The 15,720-nt window shown below is 44.9% G+C and overlaps 1 protein-coding gene across 1 annotated transcript in view; it reads right to left on the bottom strand.

Annotated features, from left to right (window-relative positions):
- Window positions 1–14,887, bottom strand: part of zbtb46 (zinc finger and BTB domain containing 46) — a 64,260-nt gene extending 49,373 nt beyond the window's left edge. Inside the window, exon 1 of the mRNA XM_073470061.1 lies at window positions 14,781–14,887. The gene's annotated coding sequence lies outside the window, so the exon portion shown is untranslated. The remainder of the gene's footprint in view (window positions 1–14,780) is intronic.
- Window positions 14,888–15,720: the final 833 nt, after the last annotated feature.

The raw sequence follows: 15,720 nt of genomic DNA, 5'->3' as shown, positions 1-15,720 counted from the left end.
CATCTATTAGCAGCAAATTCCCTCCTGTTCACATCCCTACTTTTATCTTGGCTCTGTCGTTTAAAATCAGTAGGGAGGACACACTAGAAGTGAATGAATGTGAGGAAGGAGGAGGAGTGGATATCAAGTAAGGATTTAGTAGCCAAGAGTTGGCATGTATGTTGTCAGCCATCCCAGCTTCATGCCTCAGCTTCAAAATTTTTATCAGTTAGGCTAAAAAAGAAATGCGTTCCTTTTTGCATATTTTCCAGTAGTAACTTGCACCGGCACACTCCCCTGTGATAGCAGGCAGTTTCTCTGGAAAAGGCATACAGGTTGGCTGTGAATGAATTATAGATTATGTGAAGCTTTCCAAACAAAGAGAAATAAACGATGTTAGGCGCAGGAAAAAGATACTAAGACAATCTCTGCCTTGATATGCTAATATTTATGAAAAATTAAAAAGGTACAGGAAGGAAGAGTCGGTTTGCACGCTAGTGGTCTGAGAAAGAAATTCTGGAAAAAAATGACAACATGCATAAGTGGAATTAAAAGGATATTCAGCTGGACAATGGAGTCACTGTTCTCCAAACACATGACAGTATGATTGAGGACAGCCATTACTTTACAGAGTAAAATCTACTAGTTCTGCTACTTAAGTGAAAAATTAAAATTGCATTAGATCTCAAAGTTTACTGCTATTATTTTTAATCCACACTAAATTCCCTGAATGTGTGATAAATGATGTTAACTGAAACTGAATTTGCAAATATGAGGCCCGTGAAAGGTCATTACGAACATGTGGTGAGGTTACACGGTGGAGAGACTCGGAGAGAAAAGAGAACAAGGCAAAGAGCCGAAGCATGGGACTGATAAAAAAGAGTGAAAAACAGAGAGAAAGGAGATAGAGACAGCAAGGCTAGAGAGATAGAGACAGGAGATAGAAAGAGGGGGAGACAGGAAGAGAAGGGAGAGTGACTCAAGCAGCCAATATTTTTTAAACAGCTTTGCTTCCACTCAACTGGGCATCAAGGCCATTATCCTGGGGTTAATCCCCAATCCGACGGAGCTGGCAGCCTTCCGGGACAAGCCAGGGTGGCAGCCCATCAACAAGGCAGGCACAGACAAAAATAACACACACAGAGACACACACACAAACGCACACACGCATATGACACACAAGCACACACAGCTAGACACAGACAGGCATGGAGGCTGCAATTAGAAAAAATAACACAACAAAGCTATTCGCTGTGAAAGGCTCGTTCTTAGCTTCTTTGTCCTTTATTTTCTGTTGAAAATCAGTCGCTGCTCATGTTTGTCTCACATTCTATCTCTGACTTCTTTCTGTCTCGCTGCACGTGTTCGTGTTGCCGCTTCCCCTCGTCTCTTTTATCACTGTCCCTCCATCTGTCCACCTTTATTTTCTCCACCTTCCCCACCAGCTCTAATCATGCCACATTTTGCACCTCTACCACGCTCTCCCTTCCCCTCCGTCCGCTCTTGGCCGGCATCCAGGGAGTCAAGGTGGAGGAAGAGATTGACTCAAAGAAGGATAGCCATGTCATGTGGAGAGGGACCAAAGAGGATCCAGGCGGCTTAGGGAGACTTAGCGCTACTCGCTTCATCCTTCGCCCCCCACCCTTCCTACACTCACCACCCGTAAACAATACCTGGACACTCCGCATCTTCACCTGAAGACCTACATGCTGCTCATCATGCTTTTTGCACATTCAGTGCAACCTGCCAAAATATCTGCCTCCATAAGCCTCCGGTCAGGCTTACGATACCAGTCCAAAAGCTCCAAATCTTCTCCGCCTCCTTGTCCTCTCACCTTCGGCCACACAGGTGTTAAGCTTTGACTTATCTTTTGAGCCAAGGTAAGCCAAGAATGACCGGAAAAGTGGTGTGGCTCTCAGATGTTGATGTTGTGTCAACTTCACCTCAAGTTCCTCCAGTGACCCACAAAGTGTCAGTGACACTATTTGACATATCAAGAGCTCCATAAAGAGAGGGTGAGAAATGTCGTATCACATCATCTACCTATCTCTTTGTTTGTCTTTGTATCTGTCTCTTCCTCTGTTGCACTTGTGCATGTGCGAGTGTGTATGTGTGTGTAGTTTCTGGGCTATCTTTCTCTCTAGGCCCCTAAGCCTGCTATGTCTCCCATGGTAACTCCCTGACTGACGACCCGGGGCTTAGCCTAAATTCTCTCTCTATTAAAAGCTGTGAAATGCAAATAATGAAACATCTCATTACCACTGTCGGAGAACCCAAAATGAAAAGAGGGGGGAGAGCGGGAGGGAGGGAGGAGCGGAGAGAGGGGCGGACGAGGAGGACTGTAAGACAACGAAAGCGGCAGGAGAAAGAGGGCTGCGCGGGAGGGAGGGATGGGAGGACAGGGAGAAACAGAGCCTGAAATAAAGGAGGAAAGGATGGGAGAAGAAAAAGGGAATGGAGGATGTGAAAGGGAGGAGAGAACAGGTGACGGGACGGGAACAGATAGGCAGACAGAGAGGCTTTTGTTTCACATGTGTTGCAGTTAGTAGGCAGCCACCTATGCAAACTGGGGTGGAGCCCTGATGAACTAAGATGTGAGTTCAGAGGTGTCATTCAAATGTCGAACGACCAGCGCTGGAGGACTCGACTTACACTCTAAAAGTTTAGAGTCTACAGTAGAGCAATCACAAGTAATGTATGTGCTAATAATGTGTAAGCTTCTCAAAAAGAGCTCAAAAAGAATATGTGGTCAGTGTAAATATGTACCGTATGTGTGCTGATTGATAATTTTATCATTCCCCAAGAGGATTATTATTGACTGAGCTTTACTTTTTATCAGGTAGAAAGGCAGGAAAGGGCTACTTCTGTGTGGTACGGGGAAGTGAAATCACCTACAGCATGTGCCTGTATTTGATTCTGTCAGTAGGAGATAGGTGGTGGTGGTGGTCGTGGAGAGGAGGGGGGGTTTCACGTGACAATAACCACATCACCTTGTGTGGTCTCCTGGCGCAAAACCCAGTTTCATCGCTGCAAGACTTTGGAGACTCATCTGCTGATACACAATCCCCTGATATCAGAAGGGAATTAGACATTGTCTAATAGCAGGATTAGGTCCTGACTTCTGGGAACTCTGTGCGTTGTGTAAGGGGTTTTTTTTTTTTTGGCCAGCATCGTATTTTTTATTTTTTTTCCTACGAGCAAGGGTTAGTAACTGACTGACTGGTCTTACTCTGCACATTTTTTCCTTTTAGATGGAAATTCGTCTTTTTTTCCAAATCTGGGTGGTGATAAAAACATTCTTTGAAGATTTCATTTGATCCAGAGTCTTATCAACCAAAGACCATCACATGGTCTGTAAAGAAACTGTGCTTGTTTTGTTCTTGTTTGAAAAGGGAAAATGAAGACAAACTATCCAACTTTTTGGATACCGACTTTCAAGTTTCAAATCTGTGCTTACACACAAAAATATATGGACCTCCGAGTTACACCTAATTGTGATTCTTGTGTCAAATCTATTCTGATACAGTATTCAGGTACTGATGACCTCTTAAAGAATGCCATCAGTAAACTAATCCAAGTACCACAATATTAAACTAATGTAACTTGATTACTTTATGTTACTTTTGGATTACCCTCAAAAGCAAACATATGCAAATAAATACGACTGAGTAATAAGATGACTGTATTCAGTTTCACTTGAGACCAGAGTGTTGTTGTGTGAGACTTGTGAAGCGCTGTCATGTGCATGGTTACAGACTAGTACATTATTCTTTGTTTTAAATTGTAATCCTGTTAGTAATCCTCTTTTTTTAGTAAATGAATCTGTGATATAATGACATCTTTTTTTTTTTTTTTTTTACATAATTTCACCAGAATGCAGTTACCCTTTTTTTGTATCCTAATTGTGTAATCCTGTCACATGTATTCTGTTACGCCCCAAGCCTGTATATGTTATGTTATTGACAGAAGTTACTTGTTGATGTATACATTCAAATCATGTAGGAAAAAAAAGGATATTAATATGCTGCTATAACAGCCTTCTGGGAATGTTTTCCACAAACTTTTAGAGCCTGGTTGCAGGGATGTCAGACGATAAGATCTGGCTCGCTGTCTGTGTTCCAGTTCATGCCAAAGGTGTTTGATGTGGTTTAGTTCAGTGCGCTGCAAAGGCCAGTCAAGTTTTCCCATGCTGAAACAGGGCCATCTCAAAATTGGAAGCACACTAATGTCGGAAATGTCAATGTAGGCTACAGATTTCCCATAATTGGAAAGAAGCGACCCAACTCTTGACATCACAGCACCGGGCCACAAAATATTAGATAGACGTGTCTACATACTTTTGGACATATAGCATACTCAAGCGATTTGGGCGAGCCTTGGGTGCCCCTACTCTCAGTTTCACAACTCATCTGACCGCTCCTGTTCCTGAAACAAACAAATCAGAACTTTATTTAAATTCTCCCCTCTAGCTGACTTCTACATCCCTTCGCCGTTTCTCCTCCAGTTTCACTCCATTTTCGTCATTCGTCGCATCTCAGTTCTGTTTAGAAAAGCACCAAATGGCTTTGTGGTTAAAGTGATGATGACAATATAAGGCTACGGAGCGGCTCAAAACTCCCATTTAACACCCACCGTGATCTCTCCCTCTGCCAGTGATACCACTCAGAGTGTCTCTCTGCTTGTGTGCGGCTGTCCAGACTCTTCCGTAGGTCTTAACACAAAACCTGTCACAGCAAAAAAGCAACCTGTCACGACTCAGCTAGACACGACTGTACATGACTGTACCGCACAGAACGCAGGCAGCCTGTTCCCGAGCTGTTAAAAGAGTCACCGCAGCCACCAGCCACAAAGGTCTCAGACAAGAACACACACACACGGAGCAAGCATGGAGGAAATGAAACGCAGGGTTAGCAGGAGGAAGTAAATGTAAAAAATTAACATATGGTAGAACAATACCCATCCTAAAGGAATAAATGTCTGAGGACCGAAAGCTAATTGTTTGTTAAAATGTTCCTGAATGTACAAGTGAATGACTGAACGCTGGTGACTCACTGCTGGTGGCCGGTCGCTATCTGGTGCCGAGGCGGATTGTCCAGAGAGTGTGTTTGTGTGTGTGAGGGTAACTTTGTGTTACTGTCGCTCTGTCAGACGGCAAACAGAGGCATCTTTCTCAAATCCACGCTGGGCCGCAGCTTACAATGAGCTCATGCAAAGAGGGGAGCGAAAAAGCCGCAGCTTAAGTGTGTACTCGCAAGGACAACAGGCACACCCTCCATCCCCCCTCTGAGCAAATATTAAAAGAGACTTCACTCCCAGCTAATCTAATTCACAAACACTCCAGAGCACGCACAAACAAGGAAAACACATAATTTTACTATATTAACTTAGCCCTTGACATGCAACATTCACTAATAACTTCCTAACTAACGTTCCCACAGCCTACCATACAACAACTGAGCAGCACGGTAATTTACATATAGATAGAGCGAGTGTTTATAAAAACACATTTGTATATAATAGCCTGAGGCTGCGTTGTCACTCATCAAGCTGATCAAAAAGCAGCTACTATACAACACTGATGAATCTTGGAGCGCTTTTGCGAATCTGTCCTTCAACGGCAGGAAAAAAAAAGGAGGTGAGATAAAGGGAGAGAAATCAAGGGGAGAGGAGAGGAGCATCTAAATATAGAGAGCCTCACATTTTGGAGTCAGAAAAGAGACAGTGAAGGGTAAGAAAGAGGGAGGGAGATGCGAGAAGAAAAAAAAAAAAAGAGGGAAAGGAAAAGTGAAGAGAGATGGCGAACAAATAACAGAGATGGAAGAAGCAGGAAAAGAAGACCAGAAGATGGTTGCAAAGCCTCCGTGGGTTGCTCGTGTACTAGGGTATGCTTAGTGGACTACTGGAGAACTGGACATGGACGACACTCAGTTTTGTCTGCGAGACTTGAGAGTTCAATACAGCGCACAGTGTATCACCACAGACGTTTATCACCATCAATACGTAGCATCGATACTGAGGGTCTGCCCCTTCAGTGCTCTTTTCAACAGACTGGCTGCAGCCCCTATGCTGAGTAAATTCTAATAGTAATCAGTGAAGATGCAAAATCATTACAGTCCTTTGTCTTCTTTGTTTCTGCGCTGCGCCGCAATTGGCTGTTCGTGGAGGAATCGCAGCGATTTACTGCTACAGCCACTGCCAAAACGATTTCAGGTGGAGACTCTTTTTGCTTAAAACAAGCAACTTTCTTACGGAGTTCTGCATGGACAGTGATGTCGCTTGAGGCTACCACGTCCGCTGTGATTGACGAAGAGCGAGGCTCAACCAGACAAATGCCTCACCTGGATCCTCACCCCTCTGTCATCCCTTTTCCCTTCTCCCTATCTGTCTGTCTTTTCACTCAGAGCCTGTTTACTCCAACGTGGTCTGACGTTTGACTGTCACCTGTTGACTAACATGAACGGCTGCCATGGCTCGCAGGCTTTTGGAACTATTGCAGCTTCTCCCCCCTCCCTCCTCCGACAGCGATGGAAAGAACTGCAAATTCATGTACAGAAGTGTCAAAGCCAGACATAAGAGACACAAAGGAGAGAGGGAGAGACAAAAGGACCACTGTGTAAACTCTCACGATCGAGCTCACCATCGCGGAGGACAACACCCACCTAATTTTGAGCAAGTTACACATTCCCACATTGTGAGGCAGTGCCAGTATCAGGTGTCCGTCCAAACCACCAACCACCAGTCAACAGCCACCCCCTTCGTGACACACCAGCGCACTCACCAAAACAACCGGGAGGGGGGAGGTGAGATAGAAGACAGGAGGGAATGGGTGCGGGGGTGAGAAAGTGAGAGTAAAAAAGGAGAGGGCAGCCGGAGACAAAGGCAGAGGGAATGACAATGAGTGAAAAGAGGAAGAGTGAGGGAGAAAAAAAAAAAAGAAAATAGAGAGGATGAGATAAGGTGAAAAGAGCACTGCCAGCTCACACAGAACAAAAAGACATCAACAATGAGACTTCCATGTATGCGCGCGTTTTGGTTTCTGCTCTTTGGATAGAGAGAGAAGGGCGTTGGGGGAGTTTGCCCCTCGCCACTGAAAAGGGGATGTGAACCTTCTCACTTCTGTTCACATCTGGACCGGCTTCGCCTCTCTCGTTCGTAAAGGGAACTACACTGACACAGGAGAGCCCGTAAAATGTCCAGCAGCAACGACAGAACTCCACTTTAATCACCGATTTGTAAAGTTCACAAAATTTTACACTCGGGATCTGTTTTTAAGTGCTGAAAAATCCTCTATAAATCAAAATAATTCAACTTCCCCTTTGAGACGTCACCTTCTAACCTACAGGGACAAGTTATTCTAACTCGGACAGCTCACCTTGGCAGCCAACACCGCATTCAGCCAAAAGAAATGTTTGTGTTTGAGCAGAAAAACTGGAGCCTGTGTCCATTGTTGCTTCACTGTTGCATTAAGGGGATGTATAAATATGAGCTAGGGTCAGGGGGAAGGATAAAAATGAGAAAGAGAGCAGGGAGAGGGTAAAAATGAGAAAGGGAGTAGAGGAAGGGTAAAAATGAGAAATGGAGTAGGGGAGGCCACAGGAGGCACCTGGCCCACTTACAGCAGAGGAGGGGGTGGAGGAGGACGAGGAGGAGGAGGAGGAGGAGGAGAGGTGGAAGATTAAGGAGTGGGAGGGAAAAAGAAAAGAAGACAGTGGAGGAGGAGGAAAAGGAGGGAGGAGGAGATCTGGAGAAGGAAAAAAGGAAGCGAGGGAGATGCAGCTGGGACAGAGCAGAGGGCACAGGGAGGATGGGGGCTAGGGTGAAAGTGAAGGAGCGGTGAAAAGGTGAGGAGAGGCGAGGAGGCAAGAGGGAAAAAAAGGAGAGATGAAATAATGGGAAGGGGGAGGAGGGCAGAGGGGGAGGTGAGAGCAGAGAGAGATAGAGAGAAAGAGAGGAGAGGAGGTGGGGGCTGGAGAAGAAGAGGTGGCCTTGTGATGCTGAGAATGGTGGTGGAGGTGGTGTGTGTGCTTGTGTGAGCGGGATGAATGTGTGTGTGTGTGTGTGTGTGTGTGCGCGCATCTCTTTGTGTGTGTGTGGGTGTCTAAAATTATGACGAAAAACTAACACCTCACCCAAAGTATGAATAAGCGACCACAACAGGCCAATGTAGGTTCAATCTCTTCTCCCATGCAGCACATTGGAACAGCCTGCCTATACCACTAATATCCCACTAATACCACCCACAGTCCTCGCTCCACCTCACATCAATGAATATTTCATGTCCTGATGGCACTTTTAAAGCAAAAACTAATTAGCAAATCCAAGTTGATCTGGCATTAGTCATATCAGGCCAATTAAAAGCCCAGTCCTACTGTACATGTTAATGGCAGCGAAGTGGAATAATTGTATGTTGAGCAGGGGAGAGAATGTTAAACAGGCCTTGTTAGCAGCACTTTAGCACTCTAGCCAGAGTCCATGGCTGGATTACAAAACTCTACAAAGCGGGATAATGTTCGTCAAACACACATACAGTACAGAGGCGCACACACATGCACACACACACACACACACACACACACACACACACACACACACACACACACACACACACACACACACACATCTTTGAAAGCGCCAAACGAAAACTCCATCCATTAATTAGAGTGTCGCCATCAATTCCATGGGGTCAGGTCTGATACTTATAGCTAAAGAAGAGAAATATTTCCAGGGAAAATGATGGTTTTATGCTTCAGTAATAATATTAAACAGGGATCCAAATATTGGCAGGAGCTCACAGGTCAGATGTTAGGCAGCGGCTGGGAGAAAACCATTTTCTGCTTTCTGCGGTCAGCGCCAGTCGACATAAGGTTGTAGAGACAGCGTTTCGTGTGGTATCGAGTCGAGAAAGGTGTTGGTTTGTATTTTTCCAGCCTTCCCCTCTGTGTGTTTTTTTTTAATGCAGGAGTTTAGATTGAGACAGACAGCGCTGACACACGCAGACTAAACTGTGCTGCACAAAAAAAGCGACAGAATAACAAGGGCTAGCACTCTTTTGGAGTGGATGTCTGTTTCATCACCCCCTTCTCTCCTCCTCCCTCCGTCCCCCCCATATACTCTCTCCTTCACATTCCCTCTTTTCCTTCCTCGCTCTGCCTTCCCTGTCTCCCTCTCTCACCTGAGCTTTGATATGGAAATCTCTCACCAGCCACAGCCCGGGGCTAGTTGACTGTTTCTAAAGATGTATTTGCTCAAAGCTGCTCAATTTCTCATCAAATGCTCACACTGTGTGTATAAAAGACAAACTCTTTCACGGGGAAAATAACAACTAACAACCGCGTACTTATACAAGGCTTTCAGCAGTCTGCAAACCCCAGACTTCAACAGAGAGGCTCAAACCATCAAGTTCTTAATAGCTTTTATAAATTTGCCTAAAAAATGGAGATCTTTCTGCAAAGTGGAGAGCTGAGGACTCTAACTATCTTGTCAATGGAGTACTTTGAATAAGTGTGCGTGTTTGTGTAGACAGTTGGTTTCCCACTGGTTTACCAGTCCTGTCCTGCTACTGTAGGTAATTATACTGCATTCAGGATGCCTAACCTGCACGTGTGAGCCAAATAAACTGGAGCCATGCAAGGACAAACACAACCATTTGCAAAAAGATTTGAAAATTGGTGAATAATTTAGCATCAAGTCTTTTTGAGAAGGCAAAATATTTAGTGAGTTTCTGGTAAAAGAATGCAAATCAAACGGCGGTAATCGGTCCCATGTCAGCTCATTACCAGGGAGTAGCGACATCAGTGGCTGATGTTTAAAAACATGCTCATTTGTGAACGCAACTCAATGTGATCTTTTAACTTAATACTGTTTCTGTCATAATTCCCGCAGGAATATTAAAGGTGCACGATGTAGTTTGGGGTAAGACGAGAAAGATCTTCATTGACTGATTCTTGTATGCTTAAAAAAACTAAATAAACGAACTCTCTTCCTTTTCATTACTGAATAAACTGAATAAACAAACTGACCTTAAACGACAACTGAATTTTATACCGTTTTATATGGCGGACCCTGCCACCTTTCTAGCTTCAAACAGTGTTCTGGGGATCTTATTTTCCTCTGAAAACAGCTTGTTTATTCACTTATGGAAAAAAAAATATTTCTAAGTTTGTATTATTACCTCATTAATATTGTAAATATTTAAATACTGAGTTTAAATTTCTTCTCCAAAATTACATAGTGCCCCTTTAAGAGAATCAGAGAATCATTACCCTGAGGTTTTTCTTAGTTTACAAAATCACAGTTGATAGAAAATGTAAAGCTATGAATATATATAAGGGAACTGTTGCTGAGGAAAATTATCAATAAGAAATATATCAATTTTTCTACCCCCTCCTTTGTTATTTCATTAGCACCAGACAGAAACCTAATTGAAAGGATAATATGTGCATGTTCTCTTTCTGGCTTTCATTACCTGACGTGCAAAAAATAACTGCCGCCATCACTTCACTTGTTGCAATATGTTTTTGACAGCCCTGAACAAATGAAAACGCAAAGCATATAAAACCAACAATTAGGAGTGCGTTGAGGAGGAGGGCGGCTGATTAGATTTCAAGGCTGGCTCCACTTTGGACATTGAAGCAATTGATAACTGATGTAAGAAAAAGTCATAAATTCAAGAAAATAACTCATGACGCTGATAAGCATTGTGTGATCACGAGGCTCCCGTTGGAAAGAGCCGATCCGCTCCGCATTCCTAAATAAAAGAAAAACACACCCTGATGAAAGCACACAAGCTGAAATCCCTCATCTGCTTCCTCAGGAATGTGTGATCCAAAAAGGTGTTTTGCAATATCAACAACTCCCAAGAAAAAAAAAATAGGAAATTGACATCTTGCCTTTTTCCCTGCGCAAAACCCCCTCCTGCGCTTATTTTTAGCAACAATCGAATTTATAATTTTTGCTTCTGAACTTTTCAATTCTTACACGTAGATTAGAAATTTAAAACAAAAGCTGCAAATTACCTTCCAATTTAAAATTCGGGGACAAAAGAATGAAAGGAAAGAACAAGAGAGCTTATTGCTTTCATTGACATCCTATCTCGTGTGCGCACACACACACACACACACAGCTATGAAATATTAACACCTACGTGAAAAGACAAGTGGGGTGGTGGAGAGTGTTTCTGTGTGTGTGTGTGTGTACAATGGGGTGGGGATGGCTTATACTCACCTGTTCTCTTCGCTGGTGCGGGAGCGTGGGGGGAGCATGTCAGATAGGTGGTATAGGGAAGACAGCTGTTACACACACACACATGCACGCAAACACACAAATCCCCCCCAGCATCCGTGTAACCCCATGGGGATTAGGCACACCTGTATTCAGCACTGCACAAAGAGCTATAGAAGCAGTTAAGCTAAAAAGCCCTGGGAGTTATTAGGGGGTGTGAGGGGGGGGAGGATGGAGCTGGTTTGGATTCGGGGGGTTAATGTGAGCCAAACTGTCTCGACACCCAATCAGACTCGAGAATGATAATATTTGCGACCTGACAGATAGAAGACAGAGTTGTCAGGAAACTCCGGAGAGACGTGTCGTGGAGGATGTGTACATGCAAGTGTAAACGGTTCATTTTGCAGTGTGTTAGCCAAGCAGGTGTTCCCATTAACAAGTGAGCTCCGAGGGGGGATCGGGACGAGGAAAACTGGCAGAGAGAGATAGAGACAGAGAAATGAATGGAGTACAAGGTTTGCTAACAGGGAACAAATGTGTCTTTATGGAGCGTTTGCCCTCTTTCGTGTATTTCTAGAGGGTGTACTCCAGATGAGATAACTTACTGTACAGTTTATGGTCATGCTGTCAGAAACACACACATGAGGGAGTAGCACGCTCCTTCCCCAAAGCAGAATAACCTGCTACCACACAGTTCAGCCCACAACCTGCATGGGAGGACTGAACACCACCTACATACCAGCAGGCTCACACACACACACACACACACACACACACACACACACACACACACACACACACACACACACACACACACACACACACACAGCAAAGAGGCAAGTGTCACGAGCGCCAAACCTGACTACCACCTAAAACCAAACCCCTCTGTTTGTTTTTCTCACCCTCTTTTTTGCACCTTACCACACCTCCAAACTCACACACCGTGTACGTGTGGACAAAATTCAGCGTAACAACCTCCAACACCTTCAACAAACACCGCGCGCAAAGTTTGGCTTTGAGCGAGAGAAAAAAACCTAAAGGTAAATTTAACTCGCTGATCCTGTTTAATCAATTCTAAAAAGGCTCCATTCATGAGAGATAACAAGAGTGGAAAAGTGCTTTGAATCCTCCGTTGCAATCCCACGAGCGCACGAGCAGCTAATATTTTTTCCATCTTTCGGCCGATCTCGCCTACACTCCCTCCTCCACTCATCCTTGTAGCTGTTGTCTTGGTCTGTATTATATTTTCCCCGCGGAACACGCAGATGGAGAAGGTGCTGACACACACACACACACATACACACACACACTCATCCACACATTCATGTCCACTGCTCCTCTAACTGTAATAACTACACATCCCCACCTCGGGGAAGCAACCTCAGTGGGGGCCACACCCCGCAGACACAAAGCATCCCGGGAGATAATCCATGCCAAGGTGGTGAGTTTATTTGTTTTAATGCTATGGTTGATAGATATGCCATCTTCTGCTCGTGAGGACACAATGTGCGCAGATGGATGAGCATGCAAACACGCACGCACAAGACTAATTGAATTACTGAATAAAAGACTTTGGAGGGTTTACTCTGTAGTAGGAAGGACAAAACAACCAGACAAATCCAGCGAGGCCTATAAGACAATTTGGAAAAAATCACTAGATGGTCTCTTAATCCCAAAGATCCAGTTAGCTACTTTCAAACAAAGGAAAATGTCTTCAAAGATCTAACTGGCTGTTGAAGTTACAACCAAAGACGACTCGCCAGGTTCTGTAATGTTCCTCAAAAATAACTTAATACAAACACTCATTAGCAGATTCCACCCTAAGCCTCCTGCAAACCGGTTGGCACTTTCATTAAAGTTAGTACAACAATGGCTGAGTGTCTTCTCCACTGATGGCTTTCATTTGAACAGCAGGGCTATAATAAGGTGCAACAATTAAAAAGCCTTATATAAAGAAAGAGCTCCCTTTGTCAATCTTAAGTTTCTGAAAAAGTTTGGAAACCCCCCCCACCACCACCACCACAGCCACCAGTGTAACGATAATCATTAGAGAGGAGGGAGACACAGTGAGATCCCTGATCATCTGATGAAGACACACCTGGCTGCAGTGGATCAAGTGGGGTTGTTCCCCCTCCTCGCATGGTAAAGCATGGTAGAAAATGGAGGAAGACGGAACTGACCGGTTTGAGAGGGCAGACAGCAGACATGTACACACACACACACACACACACACATACACACACACACACACACAGCTCAGGAGGAGGCAGACAGAGAAGCGGCGAGGGAGAGACGCTTTCAGCTCCAGTCGCCAGTGAACAGAAAACACTTGACGCCAGACTTTTCAACTCTCAATACGGATCAGATGATGATCAACAACTACTACACACAAGAACATAAAAATGACCCGAGAGCACCATCTGCAAACAAAATCACCCCCCCCCCCCCACACCTCTCTCTACTCTGTCTTGTCTGGTCCTCTCGGGTTGGGTGTTGACGCAGCAGAAATTTCCAGCTGGAGAAATCCCCCTTTTGGAGGTTAATCGAGGGGAGAAGGAGGAGGGTTTAAGCCCTTGTCTTTCAGCCTGTGAGCGCTTTCATTTTGAATCCCCTCCAGACGGCTGCACGGCGCATCAGCCCCGTGTTTCGTGTGGCACGATATCTGTGCATGGCAATTTCCCTCGGGCCGATGTGGCAATGAGGTTGTCATGCTGTCCAAAAAAAAAAAAAAAAAAAAGAAACTTTAACCAGGATCCGCCGGTGGGTTTCATTAAACCGGGATGAACCCCGGCAGAGAATGACTCATGTGTCTGCAAGTGTCACAATATCCACCTGAGCATACGGAGGAGAGGGGTCTCCTGAAAAGTGTGTTCATTCATTCGGGATGATATTCTGCAAACTTGGAGGGGTTTTCTCAGCAATGTAATCGAATCATGGAGCAGTTTGGTTTCGTTAAAACACACGCGAAAAAATACAAATCAGTCGCGTTTTTATTTATTTTTTTTGGTATAGATTTTTTTCTTCTTAAATTGTCGGTGTTCCCTCATCAGCTCCATAATGTGTGAAATGTACAAATGTGCGAAATCCCGTCAGCGGGATGACAGCTTCTCCAAATATCAACAAGCGCATTAGACAGCTGGCTGTCACGTATGGAACAGGTAGGCGTACTTTCAGACTGTCGCCTGCTCACTCGGTCGGGTATTTAGCTGTCAAAATACACTCACGCCGTGGCCAACATGATGCCAATGGAGTGGAATCAGAAGAAGAAGAAAAAGAAGAAGAAGAGACAGACACACAGGCCTTCGTACAGTAGCTTTTTTTTCCTTCTCCCTCGCGCCCCCCCGATGGCCAACGATTGCGAAGAGTTGCATTGTGTCATGTCTCCAACCTGTGTGCGCCCACCAACTATCAGCTGGAGACGCGATGGCTCCGCGAGCCAGAGAAAACTAATTGTTGACATGATATAAAGGCATGGGAAATCCTGCCGTGTCCACCGCCTTCATCTCTGTGAAACCTCGAACATGTGAGGCTGAAACGCTGTACAATAAATACTACTAATGTAATGAGGAAGTCAGACATACCTGTTACCCCATGGGGTCTGGGGTGGACGCGGTGTCGGTCCTTCGGAGTCCAATCTGCCTGTGACAGCCTGAGAGAAGAAAGGAGGGGATGTCCAAAGCACTAGGTACTGTCCTTCCTCTCCTCTGTGTGCTTTTCTTGAAGTGTTATTCCCCCTGTTTTCTCCCACTCCCCGCTCTTCTTCCTCCACCAGCCCCTTTTTTTTCTTTCTCTCCCTCCCCTGCTTTTCCGTGTCTTGGTATCAGGAGCCTCCCCCTCCTCCTCCTCCTCCTCCTCTTCTGTGCATGTCTCTCTCTCTCTCTCTCTCTCCGTCTCTCTCTATCTCACTCTCCCCCTACACACTCTCTCTCCGTGTCCCCGTATCTCCTCTCTCTCTCTCCGTCTCTCTCTCTCTCTCTCTCTCTCTGGGCAGAGTCAGGAAATGAGACAACGTGAACGCACACACCGCGCGTATCCATCTGATCTAGGACGAGTCCCACTCTCATCAGAGACACTCACATTTTATATAGTAATAGTGGAAAAAAAATGATATTAATAATATAAATCCTAAATCTAATATCAATAATAAAGATGTGTGTGTGTTCTGATGTAAGCAGGGGGGGCTGTCATGAGTCCTGTGTGGCTCATGGGGGCTTCTGGCTTGTGCGTCTGTTGCCATAGGGCTCAGTGAGGACCAGGGGCTAACTGTAACTTACCCCCTCTTGTGGCAACAACAAGAAAACACCTCAGTCAGTCACATACAGTACAGAGGAGAGGACTGACATTTACGGGTTTGACACTGTACGGGCGGAAAACACCTTTGAGAGGCATGTGATGTGCAGCATGCAGGCCACATTTTGACAAAAAGTCTGGGGTAATTCCACAAAAGCCAGATCTCTCCCTCTGACGCTGGATGGATTTTTCTTTTTAACACTTTGTTTTTAAGTTACGGGGGGAAATCAT

The sequence above is a fragment of the Pagrus major genome, chromosome 7, assembly GCF_040436345.1.
Source record: "Pagrus major chromosome 7, Pma_NU_1.0".
Classification (NCBI taxonomy): Eukaryota; Metazoa; Chordata; class Actinopteri; order Spariformes; family Sparidae; genus Pagrus; species Pagrus major.
The sequence above is the reverse complement of the archived record's forward strand: the minus strand, read 5'-3'. Positions and strand labels throughout refer to the sequence as shown.